General features: G+C 37.9%; 2 non-coding genes across 2 annotated transcripts; both read right to left on the bottom strand.

Annotated features, from left to right (window-relative positions):
• Nucleotides 1-12,928: 12,928 nt before the first annotated feature.
• LOC135017386 (U1 spliceosomal RNA) lies at nucleotides 12,929-13,092 on the bottom strand. The gene has a single exon (XR_010215211.1). It is a non-coding gene; the product is annotated as a U1 spliceosomal RNA (small nuclear RNA).
• Nucleotides 13,093-13,243: 151 nt separating this feature from the next.
• Nucleotides 13,244-13,407, bottom strand: LOC135017295 (U1 spliceosomal RNA). The gene has a single exon (XR_010215125.1). It is a non-coding gene; the product is annotated as a U1 spliceosomal RNA (small nuclear RNA).
• Between the last annotated feature and the right edge of the window lie 6,614 nt (nucleotides 13,408-20,021).

Genomic DNA, 20,021 nt, shown 5'->3' with positions numbered 1-20,021 from the left:
ACTGCAGCGGAGGCTCCGGTTTCTTCCTAAGGTCAGTCACACACAATGTAACACCCCGGTATAACAAGTGTGTAAACTATGTGGAACAGGTCAGGGATACCTTGATGGACTATTCCTCCTTCAGCAGCAGCTCTTCTCTATTCCTGGCAGAGAGGCAAGGTTTCCCCAGACACAAAGAAAGGCAGGCAGGGCTTTGTATGAAAGAATAAATGGTTTACCACATAACTCAGAAAAGGAACTGATTACAGTAGGGAAGGGAAAGATTTGATTCAAGCAACTTAAACACAGACACCATATACACTTTAAGTCATTACACAAATGGTAATATAACTAAATCTGAGATTAATACTATGTTGCTTAGTAATAGAAATCAACTTATGCAGACAATATTTAAGTCCCAGATAACATTGGTGTCACTGCAGGGAGTCTCTATGTGCACGTTGGGGCCCGGTTATGTTGTTACATAGTTATATGCAGCTATTGTCTCCTTTAGCTGTGAACAAAATATTGTAGCTCTGTGTAGTAAAGATGATTGTTTAAAACAAACTGGAGCTGCTTCCCATGTAAATCGCTGCATAGGTATAGTAAATATAGGATAATGTCCTTTGCAGTGGAGTAGGTTTCAGTATAAATATGGATTTATCTCACCCAGTCAATAGATGTTTCTGAGGCAGTTTCCCCTCAGATGTAGGCCAGTCAGCATTGGTATAAAGGCTTTATACTCTCCTGTCTCTGACACTTGCTGTGCACTCTCTTGGCTGAGAGTGTCATGGCGTTCTTACTTGTTAATTGCTGCACTTCCACTGCTGTATTTTGCACTACTGCTTACTCTCTCATGCAATTTTCAGCTTATTTGTCTCCCCTCTCTCAGCTGCTCATCTCTGCGTAATGGCGTCGCCAGCTCTTTCCTCACCATGGCTCCAACTGACTTCTCAAACTGCTGTTCAATTTTCTTTTAAATAAACTTTATTTAAAATGGCACAGGCAACTACACTGTTGTCAAAAATGTCCTTGTTGTTATGGGATATCACACGTGCCCCCCCCCAAAAACATGCGTGTCCTCACGCATTTTGGTTTTATCCCTATATAAACTTCTCACTATATCCAGTCACATTCATTAGTGAACACAGATTATGTCTGAAACATTAACATTTATCAACATTTTTAACATCAGTATCTGATAGGTATAATTCCTTTTGTGCTATAGTACATTAACACATGCTCCTGGAGCAATCGGTTGAAATCTGGACAGTATATGGTCTTGAAAAGTTTGTCTAGGAAACCTCAACCCCCCTGCCATGGATGAGTATTGAACTCTTTCTAAACTGTCTTTGGGACATGCTGTACAAAACTGCAGCTGACTATGGTGGTTTTCTGTTTTGCAAGCCCTAGTCTTCTTGCCTCCTTGTCGGTGACAAACCACCTTAGTCTGCTGTAAATACATTTTATGAGCCTCTTCCATTCCATCTTGGGATTCAGTATCACAGCTGGTTTGGGACAATGGATTCTGGAGAGAAAGAGGCAGCAAGGTTCTTCTTACAGAACAGGTTGGACAGTTTCGGCACCATCTCTTGATGTCTTCCCTCATTTCAACCCAAAAGAACTTTTTCCAGATGCTTGTTTCCATCCTTTTGCACCCAGGGTGACCTGACTTGTCGTGATATTCTTCAAGCACATAACAAGCACTTTGTCTTGGAATTACAAGTTGACTGATCCTATAATGAGTATTAGGATCCACACTACATCGAACCAACTGTCCTTTCTCTTCAAACAGCCTTTCTCGCTGTCTCAACAACTTCAGGAGTTCTGGCGAGGATTCTTGCCTTTGTCGCTTGGTCAGGTATTTCCCAATCTTCAGTAAGGCTTTGAGGTGTCTTATCATCTGACTTTTATCTTGCAGGTGGTCAAAACTGGTTCCTTGAATAGGTTGCTCACAGTTTCTAGAACTGGATGCTATATTATTCATGCCTAACATTGAAGCATTCTTTCGGATAATCTGGACACTGGAGATGGGCATTTCTATCATTATTTGGCTAGCCTTATTTTTTTCATGTTCCTCTCTTACAGATAATTCTGTTATCATTCTTCCCTTTTGTTTGGCTATCCCAGGTTGAAGGCCTTGTTTCTCCTGGAGCTTGTCAGTTTGAAACTCTCCTTGGAGTGCTGCTACGAGCTCCTCACAGCAGTTCCGCAACACATTCATGCCCACTATCACTGGAGGCAATCCATCATCTTGGGCAGTGGTGATGATGAAGCCTTGCTGTGGTAGCACTGTTCGTCCGATTTGAATTTCAGCTTCCCAGTATCCTTTGCAAGGGATGCAGTGCCCATTGCTTGCAATCGGGTTTATCAATGTGGAAGTTGACGGAAACATCTGTTCCTCAGTCCAATGCTGCTCAAACTGTGTTGCTTGTATTGTGGTCACTTGTGATCCAGTGTCTAAGAGAGCGGGCATTGAGACTCCATTGATGCAAACTTGAACCACCGGGCATTGGCTAACATAACGGGTTAACCACATGAATTTGGAGTTTAAATGATCTGGCTGCTCAAATTCTCTCTTAATTTGTCCGCTTCCTTCACAGCTTTGAAAAATGGGTCGCCTTTGGGAGGCAAAGTGGCTGGAAAAAAGTGTCTCCCTGTTTCTATGTAGGTCCCATTGGGAACTGTTCAGTGGTCTCCTCTCCTGGCACCATTCCATTTCTTCATGGAGCAGTGCCTGCTGTCTCTTCAGAATCTGCAGGTCTCTGCGCATCTCTGTCACACCACGTGTCAGTTCAGCCAGCAGACTTCGTAACTCACTAGAAGAGTCAAATATGCATGTCTTTGAACATGGCACTGTCACTCCTTTTACTGTAGGTGGGTAAGTAGCTCCTTTAAAACTTGACTCCTGGGCATCAGAATTCTCTTGATACCGTGGCATCTCTGGAATAGACTCTTGTGGAACAGCCCCTGAAGTAAGACTGGAGCCTAGAACTTTAATCGCAGCCTCTTTAAAATCCAGGAATGTGCTTCCAGGCTTCTGCAATCTCAATAGTCGCAGCTGAGTTTTTACAAATTCGCCCCTTGCAACTTCAGTGAACTGGTCCAATAACATTTTCTCTTTGTCATGCACTTCCTCAGGGTCTGCTTGCTGAACATCTCTGAGTGCTTCCTGAAAGCTGAGGGCATAGCCCGTGAGTGACTCTCCTGGTTGTTGCTTTCGAGCAAAGAAGTGCATTTTAAGTTCTGACACTGTCCTTGTGTCAAATGTGGTAGCAAGCCTGTTGAGGATCTGGTCCACAGTCTTCTTCTCTTCAGTAGGCCAGGAAGTAACCTCTCTAAGTGCAAGCCCTTTCAACTGTCCCATCAAGATCTCCACCTTTTGCTGCTCTTTCAGCGGGTACAGACGAAACAAAGACTGCAGTAGTATCCTCATCAGTTTATTTTTGTCAATTACCATTTTAATAATCGGGTAAAGAAAATTAAGTGGATTTTTGAAAGAAAACAATACTGTCAATATACTATTAAAACAAATTAAAATGGTAAAAGTTATTGTACTTTAAGTAAAAATAAAAGAGCAAAAATATCAATCCCAGTTTTGGATTACTTTAATTAACAAAAAAAAATGCATATAGCAGAGGATAGTTTCAATCTGCCTACCTCTGGGCTATGGACCCAGCATGCTTCCATTACAGTACTCTGCTGCACATGTAATTGCAAGAGATCCTGAAGCACTCACTCATCATGGGAAAGTACCAATGTGTTTCTTCATTGGTTGATGGAAGAAACATCTTACAAAAACTCTCCAGATTATTGACTATTTAAAGTTTTTCTTGGAAACGTTCTAGATGAATGCTTATCAGCCTTTGTCAGTATGTACTTTTGCAAAGTGTCGCTGTGGCGCAATCAGTTAGTGTGTAAGGCTATTAACCAAAAGGTTGGTGGTTCAATCCCACCCAGGGACGTAATTGACCTTGTTATCAGATTTTGGTGATCTTTAAGTAGACAAGTCAAAATTTCAAAAACCCCTCTTATGGTGTAGGGTACCTGGCCTTCTCTGATGTAATCAGAGTTAGATTTGATTCAGTGATTTTATAAAAACAGCTAGGAAGCACAATTTAGCAGTGGTTTGCAGAGAAAAAGAAATATGCTGGCAAAAAAATCCAATTGAGTGATTAAACAGCTCTTCATTTTCTGGCTTTACTTTTATGCTAACAAATTTGTTCTCTGAAAAGTTTCCACAAAGCCAAATATCTGATTAACATCTTTGTAGGGATGGTTTTTCACCTATTACTAAATTAAACTTGCTTCATTGGAAAGGCAGCAAGATGCATCCTCATTTCAATATCTACTGAAATAATACAGGTTGACACCAGGAAACATTAACGCCACTGCATCCTTGCTGCTTTCTCATGTGGAAGTCTGTTTAATGTGAAAACAAGGTGATATCTAATTAGCACACAGGTAAGGAATTAAGAAAATCTTTATTTAAGGGTGAAGATGTTTCTCACAAAATCGTTGCCCCAATGCATCATTGAAATTCAAGCTGGAAAGATGATTTTAATATATCACTTGTACATTTTGTATTGCTCTTCTGGTGACAATGTAGTTTGTTTTTGTCAATTACCATTTTAATAATAGGGTAAAGAAAATTAAGTGGATTTTTGAAAGAAAACAATACTGTCAATATACTATTAAAACAAATTAAAATGGTAAAAGTTATTGTACTTTAAGTAAAAATAAATGCTAAAATATCAATCCCAGTTTTGGATTACTTTAATGAACAAAAAAAAATGCATATAGCAAAGGATAGTTTCAATCTGCCTACCTCTGGGTTATGGACCCAGCATGCTTCCATTACAGTACTCTGCTGCACATGTAAGTGCAAGAGATCCTGAAGCACTCACTCATCATGCGAAAGTACCAATGTGTTTCTTCATTGGTTGCTGGAAGAAACATCTTACAAAAACTCTCCAGATTATTGACTTTTTAAAGTTTTTCTAGGAAACGTTCTAGATGAATGCTTATTAGTCTTTGTCAGTATTTACTTTTTGCAAAGTGTCTCTGTGGCGCAATCGGTTAGTGTGTTCAGCTATTAATCAAAAGGTTGGTGGTTCAATCCCACCCAGGGACGTGATTGACCTTGTGATCAGATTTTGGTGATATTTAAGTAGACAAGTCAAAATTGCAAACCCCCTCTTATGGTGTAGGGTACCTGGCCTTCTCTGATGTAATCAGAGTTAGATTTGATTAAGTGATTTTATAAAAAAACAGCTAGGAAGCACAATTTAGCAGTGAGTTGCAGAGAAAAAGAAAAATGCTGGCAGAAAAATCCAATTGAGTGATTAAACAGCTCTTCATTTTCTGGCTTTATTTTTATGATAACAAATTTGTTCTCTGAAAAGTGTCCACAAAGCCAAGTATCTGATTAACATCTTTGTAGGGATGGTTTTTCACCTATTACTAAATTAAACTTGCTTCATTGGAAAGGCAGCAAGATGCATCCTCATTTCAATATCTACGGAAATAATACAGGTTGACACCATGAAACATTAACGCCACTGCATCTTTGCTGTTTTCTCATGTGGAAGTCTGTTTAATGTGAAAACAAGGTGATATCTAATTAGCACACAGGTAAGGAATTAAGAAAATCTTTATTTAAGGGTGAAGATGTTTCTCACAAAATCGTTGCCCCAATGCATCATTGAAATCCAAGCTGGAAAGATGATTTTAATATATTACTTGAACATTTTATATTGCTCTTCTGGTGATAATGTAGTTTGTTTTTGTCAATTACCATTTTAATAATCGGGTAAAGAAAATTAAGTGGATTTTTGAAAGAAAACAATATTGTCAATATACTATTAAAACAAATTAAAATGGTAAAAGTTATTGTACTTTAAGTAAAAATAAAAGAGCAAAAATATCAATCCCAGTTTTGGATTACTTTAATTAACAAAAAAAATGCATATAGCAGAGGATAGTTTCAATCTGCCTACCTCTGGGTTATGGACCCAGCATGCTTCCATTACAGTACTCTGCTGCACATGTAAGTGCAAGAGATCCTGAAGCACTCACTCCTCATGGGAAAGTACCAATGTGTTTCTTCATTGGTTGATGGAAGAAACATCTTACAAAAACTCTCCACATTATTGACTTTTTAAAATGTTTCTAGGAATCGTTCTAGATGAATGCTTATTAGCCTTTGTCAGTATGGACTTTTGCAAAGTGTTGCTGTGGTGCAATCAGTTACTGTGTAAGGCTATTAACCAAAAGGTTGGTGGTTCAATCCCACCCAGGGACGTAATTGACCTCGTTATCAGATTTTGGTGATCTTTATGTAGACAAGTCAAAATTTCGAAAACCCCTGTTATGGTGTAGGGTACCTGGCCTTCTCTGATGTAATCAGAGTTAGATTTGATTCAGTGATTTTATAAAAACAGCTAGGAAGCACAATTTAGCAGTGGGTTGCAGAGAAAAAGAAATATGCTGGCAAAAAAATCCAATTGAGTGATTAAATAGCTCTTCATTTTCTGGCTTTATTTTTATGCTAACAAATTTGTTCTCTGAAAAGTGTCCACAAAGCCAAGTATCTGATTAACATCTTTGTAGGGATGGTTTTTCACCTATTACTAAATTAAACTTGCTTCATTGGAAAGGCAACAAGATGCATCCTCATTTCAATATCTACTGAAATAATACAGGTTGACACCAGGAAACATTAACGCCACTGCATCCTTGCTGCTTTCTCATGTGGAAGTCTGTTTAATGTGAAAACAAGGTGATATCTAATTAGCACACAGGTAAGGAATTAAGAAAATGTTTATTTAAGGGTGAAGATGTTTCTCACAAAATCGTTGCCCCAATGCATCATTTAAATTCAAGCTGGAAAGATGATTTTAATATATCATTTGTACATTTTGTATTGCTCTTCTGGTGACAATGTAGTTTGTTTTTGTCAATTACCATTTTAATAATCGGGTAAAGAAAATTAATTGGATTTTTGAAAGAAAACAATACTGTCAATATACTATTAAAACAAATTAAAATGGTAAAAGTTATTGTACTTTAAGTAAAAATAAAAGAGCAAAAATATCAATCCCAGTTTTAGATTACTTTAATTAACAAAAAAAATGCATATAGCAGAGGATAGTTTCAATCTGCCTACCTCTGGGTTATGGACCCAGCATGCTTCCATTACAGTACTCTGCTGCACATGTAAGTGCAAGAGATCCTGAAGCACTCACTCATCATGGGAAAGTACCAATGTGTTTCTTCATTGGTTGATGGAAGAAACATCTTACAAAAACTCTCCACATTATTGACTTTTTAAAATGTTTCTAGGAATCGTTCTAGATGAATGCTTATTAGCCTTTGTCAGTATGGACTTTTGCAAAGTGTTGCTGTGGCGCAATCAGTTACTGTGTAAGGCTATTAACCAAAAGGTTGGTGGTTCAATCCCACCCAGGGATGTAATTGACCTTGTTATCAGATTTTGGTGATCTTTATGTAGACAAGTCAAAATTTCAAACCCCCTCTTATGGTGTAGGGTACCTGGCCTTCTCTGATGTAATCAGAGTTAGATTTGATTCAGTGATTTTATAAAAACAGCTAGGAAGCACAATTTAGCAGTGGGTTGCTGAGAAAAAGAAATATGCTGGCAAAAAAATCCAATTGAGTGATTAAACAGCTCTTCATTTTCTGGCTTTATTTTTATGCTAACAAATTTGTTCTCTGAAAAGTGTCCACAAAGCCAAGTTTCTGATTAACACCTTTGTAGGGATGGTTTTTCACCTATTACTAAATTAAACTTGCTTCATTGGAAAGGCAGCAAGATGCATCCTCATTTGAATATCTACTGAAATAATACAGGTTGACACCAGGAAACATTAACGCCACTGCATCCTTGCTGCTTTCTCATGTGGAAGTCTGTTTAATGTGAAAACAAGGTGATATCTAATTAGCACACAGGTAAGGAATTAAGAAAATCTTTATTTAAGGGTGAAGATGTTTCTCACAAAATCGTTGCCCCAATGCATCATTGAAATTCAAGCTGGAAAGATGATTTTAATATATCACTTGTACATTTTGTATTGCTCTTCTGGTGACAATGTAGTTTGTTTTTGTCAATTACCATTTTAATAATCGGGTAAAGAAAATTAAGTGGATTTTTGAAAGAAAACAATACTGTCAATATACTATTAAAACAAATGAAAATGGTAAAAGTTATTGTACTTTAAGTAAAAATAAAAGAGCAAAAATATCAATCCCAGTTTTGGATTACTTTAATTAACAAAAAAAAACGCATATAGCAGAGGATAGTTTCAATCTGCCTACCTCTGGGCTATGGACCCAGCATGCTTCCATTACAGTACTCTGCTGCACATGTAATTGCAAGAGATCCTGAAGTACTCACTCATCATGGGAAAGTACCAATGTGTTTCTTCATTGGTTGATGGAAGAAACATCTTACAAAAACTCTCCAGATTATTGACTATTTAAAGTTTTTCTAGGAAACGTTCTAGATGAATGCTTATTAGCCTTTGTCAGTATGTACTTTTGCAAAGTGTCGCTGTGGCGCAATCAGTTAGTGTGTACGGCTATTAACCAAAAGGTTGGTGGTTCAATCCCACCCAGGGATGTAATTGACCTTGTTATCAGATTTTGGTGATCTTTAAGTAGACAAGTCAAAATTTCAAAAACCCCTGTTATGGTGTAGGGTACCTGGCCTTCTCTGATGTAATCAGAGTTAGATTTGATTCAGTGATTTTATAAAAACAGCTAGGAAGCACAATTTAGCAGCGGTTTGCAGAGAAAAAGAAATATGCTGGCAAAAAAATCCAATTGAGTGATTAAACAGCTCTTCATTTTCTGGCTTTATTTTTATGCTAACAAATTTGTTCTCTGAAAAGTGTCCACAAAGCCAAGTATCTGATTAACATCTTTGTAGGGATGGTTTTTCACCTATTGCTAAATTAAACTTGCTTTATTGGAAAGGCAGCAAGATGCATCCTCATTTCAATATCTACGGAAATAATACAGGTTGACACCAGGAAACATTAACGCCACTGCATCCTTGCTGCTTTCTCATGTGGAAGTCTGTTTAATGTGAAAACAAGGTGATATCTAATTAGCACACAGGTAAGGAATTAAGAAAATCTTTATTTAAGGGTGAAGATGTTTCTCACAAAATCGTTGCCCCAATGCATCATTGAAATTCAAGCTGGAAAGATGATTTTAATATATCACTTGTACATTTTGTATTGCTCTTCTGGTGACAATGTAGTTTGTTTTTGTCAATTACCATTTTAATAATAGGGTAAAGAAAATTAAGTGGATTTTTGAAAGAAAACAATACTGTCAATATACTATTAAAACAAATTAAAATGGTAAAAGTTATTGTACTTTAAGTAAAAATAAAAGAGCAAAAATATCAATCCCAGTTTTGGATTACTTTAATTAACAAAAAAAAAAATGCATATAGCAGAGGATAGTTTCAATCTGCCTACCTCTGGGTTAAGGGGCCCAGCATGCTTCCATTGCAGTACTCTGCTGCACATGTAAGTGCAAGAGATTCTGAAGCACTCACTCATCATGGGAAAGTACCAATGTGTTTCTTCATTGGTTGATGGAAGAAACATCTTACAAAAACTCTCCAGATTATTGACTTTTTAAAGTTTTCTAGGAAACGTTCTAGATGAATGCTTATTAACCTTTGTCAGTATGGACTTTTGCAAAGTGTCTCTGTGGTGCAATCGGTTAGTGTGTTTGGTTATTAACCAAAGGGTTGGTGGTTCAATCCCACCCAGGGATGTTATTGACCTTGTCATCAGATTTTGGTGATCTTTAAGTAGACAAGTCAAAATTTCAAACCCCCTCTTATGGTGTAGGGTACCTGGCCTACTCTGATGTAATCAGAGTTAGATTTGATTAAGTGATTTTATCAAAAAACAGCTAGGAAGCACAATTTAGCAGTGGTTTGCAGAGAAAATGAAATATGCTGGCAGAAAAATCCAATTGAGTGATTAAACAGCTCTTCATTTTCTGGCTTTATTTTTATGCTAACTAATTTATTCTCTGAAAAGTGTCCACAAAGCCAAGTATCGGATTAACATCTTTGTAGGGATGGTTTTTCACCTATTACTAAATTAAACTTGCTTCATTGGAAAGGCAGCAAGATGCATCCTCATTTCAATATCTACTGAAATAATACAGGTTGACACCAGGAAACATTAACGCCACTGCATCCTTGCTGCTTTCTCATGTGGAAGTCTGTTTAATGTGAAAACAAGGTGATATCTAATTAGCACACAGGTAAGGAATTAAGAAAATCTTTATTTAAGGGTAAGATGTTTCTCACAAAATCGTTGCCCCAATGCATCATTGAAATTCAAGCTGGAAAGATGATTTTAATATATCACTTGTACATTTTGTATTGCTCTTCTGGTGACAATGTAGTTTGTTTTTGTCAATTACCATTTTAATAATCGGGTAAAGAAAATTAAGTGGATTTTTGAAAGAAAACAATACTGTCTATATACTATTAAAACAAATTAAAAAGGTAAAAGTTATTGTACTTTAAGTAAAATAAAAAGAGCAAAAATATCAATCCCAGTTTTGGATTACTTTAATTAACAAAAAAAAATGCATATAGCAGAGGATAATTTCAATCTGCCTACCTCTGGGTTATGGACCCAGCATGCTTCCATTACAGTACTCTGCTGCACATGTACAGTAAGTGCAAGAGATCCTGAAGCACTCACTCATCATGGGAAAGTACCAATGTGTTTCTTCATTGGTTGATGGAAGAAACATCTTACAAAAACTCTCCAGATTATTGACTATTTAAAGTTTTTCTAGGAAACGTTCTAGATGAATGCTTATTAGCCTTTGTCAGTATGTACTTTCACAAAGTGTCGCTGTAGCGCAATCAGTTAGTGTGTACGGCTATTAACCAAAAAGTTGGTGGTTCAATCCCACCCAGGGACGTAATTGACCTTGTGATCAGATTTTGGTGATATTTAAGTAGACAAGTCAAAATTTCAAACCCTCTCTTATAGTGTAGGGTACCTGGCCTACTCTGATGTAATCAGTTAGATTTGATTAAGTGATTTTATAAAAAAAACAGCTAGGAAGCACAATTTAGCAGTGGGTTGCAGAGAAAAAGAAATATGCTGGCAGAAAAATCCAATTGAGTGATTAAACAGCTCTTCATTTTCTGGCTTTATTTTTATGCTAACAAATTTGTTCTCTGAAAAGAGTCCACAAAGCCAAGTATCTGATTAACACCTTTGTAGGGATGGTTTTTCACCTATTACTAAATTAAACATGCTTCATTGGAAAGGCAGCAAGATGCATCCTCATTTCAATATCTACTGAAATAATACAGGTTGACACCAGGAAACATTAACGCCACTGCATCCTTGCTGCTTTCTCATGTGGAAGTCTGTTTAATGTGAAAACAAGGTGATATCTAATTAGCACACAGGTAAGGAATTAAGAAAATCTTTATTTAAGGGTGAAGAGGTTTCTCACAAAATCGTTGCCCCAATGCATCATTGAAATTCAAGCTGGAAAGATGATTTTAATATATCACTTGTACATTTTGTATTGCTCTTCTGGTGACAATGTAGTTTGTTTTTGTCAATTACCATTTGAATAATAGGGTAAAGAAAATTAAGTGGATTTTTGAAAGAAAACAATACTGTCAATATACTATTAAAACAAATTAAAATAATAAAAGTTATTGTACTTTAAGTAAAAATAAAAGAGCAAAAATATCAATCCCAGTTTTGGATTACTTTAATTAACAAAAAAAAAATGCATATAGCAGAGGATAGTTTCAATCTGCCTACCTCTGGGTTATGGGCCCAGCATGCTTCCATTGCAGTACTCTGCTGCACATGTAAGTGCAAGAGATCCTGAAGCACTCACTCATCATGGGAAAGTACCAATGTGTTTCTTCATTGGTTGATGGAAGAAACATCTTACAAAAACTCTCCAGATTATTGACTTTTTAAAGTTTTTCTAGGAAACGTTCTAGATGAATGCTTATTAGCCTTTGTCAGTATATGCTTTTGCAATGTGTCTCTGTGGCGCAATCAGTTAGCGTGTTCGGTTATTAACCAAAAGGTTGGTGGTTCAATCCTACCCAGGGACGTAATTTACTTTGTTATCAGATTTTGGTGATCTTTAAGTAGACAAGTCAAAATTTCAAACCCCCTCTTATGGTGTAGGGTACCTGGCCTTCTCTGATGTAATCAGAGTTAGATTTGATTAAGTGATTTTATAAAAGAACAGCTAGGAAGCACAACTTAGCAGTGGGTTGCAGAGAAAAAGAAATACGCTTGCAGAAAAATCCAATTGAGTGATTAAACAGCTCTTCATTTTCTGGCTTTATTTTTATGCTAACAAATTTGTTCTCTGAAAAGTGTCCACAAAGCCAAGTATCTGATTAACACCTTTGTAGGGATGGTTTTTCACCTATTACTAAATTAAACTTGCTTCATTGGAAAGGCAGCAAGTGATGTCATCCAAGCAGTGGGTCAAAGTTGGCTTCATCCCTCGTCTGCTTATGAAAAGAGAAAAGGGATATGCAGGGCATGGCGGCCTTTTGCGACGCTTGGATGACCCCTAGTTCGCAATAAACACCCCCACCCTCCTTCGGTGTGGGGCTCATGTTGGCCATGCCCCAGCCCCTAAAGCATTCAAGCTGATTTCTTGCAGCAGCTGGGTACTGTAACAGCTCCAGAGCTGCTCTGTAAGGCAAGTAAAAGGGTGTGGGCCCTGCAGCACTACCTGTAGTTTGCATTGTGCATTGGAAGGCACAAAGTAAGCAGACGGGAGGAGAAGTCAGGATAGTGCACAATGTTATAGAAGGGATGGGCTCAAGAAAAGAGAAGTGGAAACAGACAGCATACTAGGCTGGAGAGAGACCTGAGACAAAGAGATCTGAATTATACGAGAGCCGTCCAGGGGAAACACAAATTATGCAGTCAAGTTTCCCACATTTGGGGAAATCGCAAGGGGCAGCACACCCAGAGTGCAATGGGTGAGCCTTGCCCTGGGAGAAGCACCTTCATGATCATAGTATCTCACCTGGCAGGTTAGTAGGAGTTGGGCTAGAGCTGGGGAGGGTCGCTGCTCGGGCACTACCTTTCAAGTGAAGGAGATCCAACTGAGGCAGCACAAGGGAACTCTCAAAAGAAGAACAAGGCTAGAGGAAGATCTGAGACAAAGAAATCTGACTTTTACCAGAGCTGACCAGAGGAAAGCACAAACACAGTCCACCACTACCACAAATAATGCAGTCGAGTTTCCCACATTTGGGGAAATCACAGGGGTCAGCATACCCAGAATGCAATGAATGAACCTCACCCTGGGAGAACAATCTTCATGACAATAGTATCTCCTATGCAAAATAAGTATGATTTGGGATAGATGATACTGGATGTGTACACAACCGCCCACACACCAACCTTGTGTGGACAGAAGTATACACTCTCCGGCGCCAGTACCCGCTGGATCAAGGAGATTTTAGACAATGGCGGAGACTGCTGCTCCTGATACAGGGATAATTGCAATCCCTATATTGAACAAAAAAACACAAAAACTACCCACACAGGTGTGACCCTCTGTAGGAAATCAGTAGCGCTGTCCCCACCATTTATCGGAGATAATCATTAAATAATTAAAAAATGGCTAATTACTATTAAATTTTAAAACATATAAATCATATTTTATTAACATATATTGCTGCAGCAAAATTGACATACATAAAAATGCATATTGTGTATAGTGGATGCCTTTAATGTAAATGCTCCACATACACAAATGTATATACTTAATTACGTTTATTCTCTGAGGCTTGGATTTTAATAAGCTGACTTCAAAATGTCCACATAGATTAATGATAGACCAATGAGCTCGGCATTTACGGACACTGCTTGCATGAGTATGTCCTTAATTAATTAATGTCCCGAAAAAGATGTGTGCACACATATATCACTTTGAATGGATAGTTACCATGGGCGATAAGTTTTTCATTCACCTCTTTAGAACAGTCTGTTTAGGACCGTCCCAATTGGAAAGACTCCCTCTGCTGGTGCTTGTCCATTTACTGCAGAATATCTGGAGACAATATCCACGGGAATCCGTCCACAGTGCTCCGGCTCCCTCTGCTGGTGGCTAACCGCAATTGCAGGTGGACTGGCTGTTTTGTCGTAGCCAGAAGCCGGTGATCGTGTAAAACAAGCAGGAGGTGATAGTCACTGCCAGTAGGTCCTTCGAAAACGCGTTTCTCCGCCTTCCCAGTGCGTTCAGCGGCTTCCTCAGTTCGAATGACCATCATCCCAATGAACACTTTATATAGCCCCACTTATTTGAAATTCCCGCGGCCATTCGCGCATGCGCACTCAAACGTGCGTTCCAAGCCTCAGTCTCATTACAAACTTTAAATAGACTCCAGCGGCCATTTTAGCTGGTTAAAACACACGATCCAAGCCTCATTATCACACCCGGAAGTTGCATCCATCGTTCTTATTAACAATATTAGAATCAAGCCTCGTTTTAAAACATAATTATCTACAACTTCATATTCAATTATACTGAACTCTAATGCAATTTGCTCAACAAGATTACGTCACTTAGTTTAATCATAATTAATTTATCATGATTACAAGTAATCCATGTCTTATTTGACAACATCAGTACAAATATGACCGTATTTAAGAACAATATTAATACTAGTCAACACATCCTATTTTATTAGCACAGGTGATAAATATATTAAATATACTGCTCAACAGTATCATTACTCGGAAATAAAAGGGGACTAATTTTGATTATAATTTGTACTTTATAATTTATAATTTAGATCCCCACACGCCATCTTGTGGTTCAAATACATAATTACACCCCTTCGTATTGTTATACATAATCCTGTTATCTCCATCTCCTTAATCCAGCATCATAAGGAACCATATCCTATCCCACCCCCCCATATATTATATGTCAAGAATGATATTTATAAAAATCAAATATTTATATTATAAATATTAAACATTTGAACTTAGATTTTATTTAACTCAACCGTATCATTCAGACCCTGCGGGATCAAGGTTTTTAGGCTAAAGATCCAGAAAGCCTCTTTCTTACATAACCTTTTATACCTATCACCTCCTCTACTGGTTACCGCCACTTGTTCAATTGCCATGATTTGTAGATTATCACTTTTCCCTCCATTGCATTCCAAAATATGGCGGTATAGGTAGGTGTTTCCTACTTTTTTATCTATCTGTCTTTTATGCTCCATGAACCTAACGTGAAGTGCCCGAGTGGTGCGCCCCACGTACTGTGCTCCACAACCACACTGTAAGACGTAGATAACATACATGGATCTACAATTCAGAAAACTTTTTATATTGAATTTCTCTCCCGATACAGATGAGACAAATTGTGTGGTTTTCTTTTTTGTGTGTTTGCATGTTGTACAGTTTAGTCTACCACACTTATGGAACCCTAATGGCGGTTTGGGTATCCATGTATCTATTTGTCCCCCTTGGGCATCTGGAGCCATGGATTTTTCCCCAGGTCTCCTAAAAAAACTTGGAGCTAGTGCGGACTTCAGACTATCTGACTTCCGAAATATTACCTGTTCACTAAGGACTACATTGGAGTTCAACATCTCATCCAACTTGAGAATAGAAAAGTTCTTCTTAATTATCCTCTTGATCTTGTATGCACTAGTATTATACTTAGTTACAAACATTGTTGTCCTATCCGTCATTTTGTTATTTTTCTTTCTAGTATTTTTGCTGGTGGTATCCAATAAATGGTCTCTTTCCATATTTTCCACCTCCTTCCAAGCCTGGTCAAGAACAGATATTGGATACCCCTGCGTAAGAAACGCCCCATAGAGAGATTCCATTTGTTCTCTTGCTCCTTCTTTGGTGGAACAATTCCTTTTTATCCGAAGGAACTGGCCCTTCGGTATATTATCCTTCCATCGTTGTAAATGACTACTTTTGTAATGTAAATATCGGTTTTGATCTACCTCCTTAACAAAAGTATTTGTTATAATGATGTCATTTTCGATCTTAAGTGCTATATCCAAAAAAGTGACCTGTGTGGGGTGGCAGTACCCCGTAAACTTCAAACCATAATTATTGCAATTCAAACTGGCAACAAATTCTTCTGCTGATTCAGTGCTCCCCTCCCAAATGAAAAATAAATCATCAATGAAACGGCCATAAAGAACCAGGCTCGCCCCGAGATCACTGGTCCACACATGTTGTTCCTCGAACCGCCCCATAAACAGGTTGGCGAAACTCGGAGCGAACCTGGTTCCCATGGCCGTCCCCCTAGTCTGTAAATAATATCGTTTATCAAAAATAAAATAATTATGTTCGAGTATAAATCTAATACTCTCCAAAATCAACCACCGCAATTCTTCCCCTATATTAGGGTCTCTTAACAGATAAAATGCCACTGCCTCAATCCCCAACTGGTGCTCAATGTTAGAATATAATGATTCTACATCACATGTGATAAAACAATAAGTTGACTGCCATTTAATATTTTTAATTAAATTTAAAAAATGTGTAGTGTCCTTAATGTGTGATTTTAATTTGACAACATAACCCTGTAAAAAACTGTCTATAAAAAAAGATAAATTGCTGGTCAATGAATCTACCCCCGCAATAATGGGTCTTCCCGGGGGGTTAATTAAAGTTTTATGTACTTTTGGAAGACAATAATACGTGGGAATTACCGGATTATCAGAAAACAAAAAACATTGAGTTTCTCTGGATATAGCACCTAAATCCACTGCCCTATTTAGCAAGATTTTTAATTCCTTTTGAAACTGTGCGGTGGGATTGTGGGTCAGTCTTGAATACAGGTGGACGTTGTTTAATTGTCTATTGGCCTCCGCCAAGTACATCACTGTATCCATTACCACAATCCCACCGCCTTTATCAGCTTGTTTAATAGTCAAGGAGGGATCCCCCCTCAAGATTTTAAGTGCTGATCGTTCCTTAGTACTCAAATTATCCTTTAACGATTGTTTCTCTGATTTTTGGCACATCTCCCTAAATTGTTCTAATGTTGACTTATAGAAGCTCTCAATATAGGGCCCTCTATAAGTCAGCGGGTAAAACTCAGACTTATTTTTAAATCTGTTTGTCCCATTACCATCAAATATTTTAGTATAGTCCTCCTTATTCGACTCATTCGTTGATTCATCTGCCAAGGATTCTAATATATCAACCATTAATTGGTCATCCTGATCCAATATAATGGGATTACCTTCAATACCTTTTTTCTTCATATTTTTCATCGCGAAATATCGCTTTCTACTTAGCGTTCTGATATATCTATTAAGATCAACGAATAGATCGAATAAGTTGGGTTTTTGGGCGGGAGCAAAGTTTAAGCCCTTTTCAAGCAATCTCAGTTGATCTGGACCCAACTTTTTTGAGGACAAATTAAAAACCCCTTTTCCCTTCACTTTAATTTCATGTTTTTTACTTGACCTACTCTTTTTTCCTCTCTTTCCTCTGGCTCTTGTTCTCTTTGCCTTTTTCCGGACCACCCTGTTCCTTCGTACTTTCTTTGTGGACGGTTTTGGAATCTGTGGCTGTCCTCCAAAAAATTATTTGTGCCACCATGGGTGTTCGACTGTTGCCTATTCTTCCCTCCCATATCTACCCAATCATCCCTTCCAGAGTCTCTTCTACTCCACTTGGAATATGGGGCTGGGGATTTGACACTATTTTGTTGGAATAAATTATCATGCCTATTCCTATAGGTATTTGGTTCCCAATTCCCCTCATCCTGATTCCTAAAACTCCTGGAATCTCTCCGATCAATTGGGGTTCTTGGTCCCCTGTAATGACCTAATCTATGTTCAAGATTTTGTCTGGGTCCTAATTCCCTTTTAGAGGGTTTTTGGTCATAGATGTTGTCCCTCCTTCTATTGTAAGTGTGAACCTCTCCCTTTTGATAGTCTAATTTATCCCGATTTCGTTTGTTGTTTTTTCTGAAGACTAAGGTTTTTTCAAAATCCTCCACCTTACGATTTACTCTCAGATCTCTTTCATTGAATCCTTCGTCTTCAGAAAAAGATTTCAACAAATCCTGGGTCTTTTCAATTTCCTTCTGTATCACACTAACTTTGTCTTCCCTAAATCTGACAAGCAATTTCATAAGGTTTATGGAACAATTATCTAGTAATTTATTCCATTCCTCTGAAAACTGCTTGTCCTCTTTAAACGTAGAGGTCTTTAAAATCCTCAATCCCCTGGGTATCAAACCTTGATCTAAATATTTCTGTAAGGACACCTGGTCCCACCAGTGCCTTGTTTCCTCTATACATAGATTTTCTAGTCTATTGAATAAACCATGCATATCCTCCAAATTCTCATCCCTCTCCATAATTTGTATATCTTCCCCCCCTCTTAAATACACATTGCGTCTTTCCAATCGTTCAGCTATGCACTTAAGCGCTGCCATATCAATGGTTCCCCAAGTTACCTGCTGCCCGAGATGCAATTACCTAAGACAATCAAATCAAAGAATAAATGATACTGGATGTGTACACAACCGCCCACACACCAACCTTGTGTGGACAGAAGTATACACTCTCCGGCGCCAGTACCCGCTGGATCAAGGAGATTTTAGACAATGGCGGAGACTGCTGCTCCTGATACAGGGATAATTGCAATCCCTATATTGAACAAAAAAACACAAAAACTACCCACACAGGTGTGACCCTCTGTAGGAAATCAGTAGCGCTGTCCCCACCATTTATCGGAGATAATCAATAAATAATTAAAAAATGGCTAATTACTATTAAATTTTAAAACATATAAATCATATTTTATTAACATATATTGCTGCAGCAAAATTGACATACATAAAAATGCATATTGTGTATAGTGGATGCCTTTAATGTAAATGCTCCACATACACAAATGTATATACTTAATTACGTTTATTCTCTGAGGCTTGGATTTTAATAAGCTGACTTCAAAATGTCCACATAGATTAATGATAGACCAATGAGCTCGGCATTTACGGACACTGCTTGCATGAGTATGTCCTTAATTAATTAATGTCCCGAAAAAGATGTGTGCACACATATATCACTTTGAATGGATAGTTACCATGGGCGATAAGTTTTTCATTCACCTCTTTAGAACAGTCTGTTTAGGACCGTCCCAATTGGAAAGACTCCCTCTGCTGGTGCTTGTCCATTTACTGCAGAATATCTGGAGACAATATCCACGGGAATCCGTCCACAGTGCTCCGGCTCCCTCTGCTGGTGGCTAACCGCAATTGCAGGTGGACTGGCTGTTTTGTCGTAGCCAGAAGCCGGTGATCGTGTAAAACAAGCAGGAGGTGATAGTCACTGCCAGTAGGTCCTTCGAAAACACGTTTCTCCGCCTTCCCAGTGCGTTCAGCGGCTTCCTCAGTTCGAATGACCATCATCCCAATGAACACTTTATATAGCCCCACTTATTTGAAATTCCCGCGGCCATTCGCGCATGCGCACTCAAACGTGCGTTCCAAGCCTCAGTCTCATTACAAACTTTAAATAGACTCCAGCGGCCATTTTAGCTGGTTAAAACACACGATCCAAGCCTCATTATCACACCCGGAAGTTGCATCCATCGTTCTTATTAACAATATAAGAATCAAGCCTCGTTTTAAAACATAATTATCTACAACTTCATATTCAATTATACTGAACTCTAATGCAATTTGCTCAACAAGATTACGTCACTTAGTTTAATCATAATTAATTTATCATGATTACAAGTAATCCATGTCTTATTTGACAACATCAGTACAAATATGACCGTATTTAAGAACAATATTAATACTAGTCAACACATCCTATTTTATTAGCACAGGTGATAAATATATTAAATATACTGCTCAACAGTATCATTACTCGGAAATAAAAGGGGACTAATTTTGATTATAATTTGTACTTTATAATTTATAATTTAGATCCCCACACGCCATCTTGTGGTTCA

The sequence above is a fragment of the Pseudophryne corroboree genome, unplaced genomic scaffold (assembly GCF_028390025.1).
Source record: "Pseudophryne corroboree isolate aPseCor3 unplaced genomic scaffold, aPseCor3.hap2 scaffold_316, whole genome shotgun sequence".
Lineage (NCBI taxonomy): Eukaryota > Metazoa > Chordata > Amphibia > Anura > Myobatrachidae > Pseudophryne > Pseudophryne corroboree.
The sequence above is the reverse complement of the archived record's forward strand: the minus strand, read 5'-3'. Positions and strand labels throughout refer to the sequence as shown.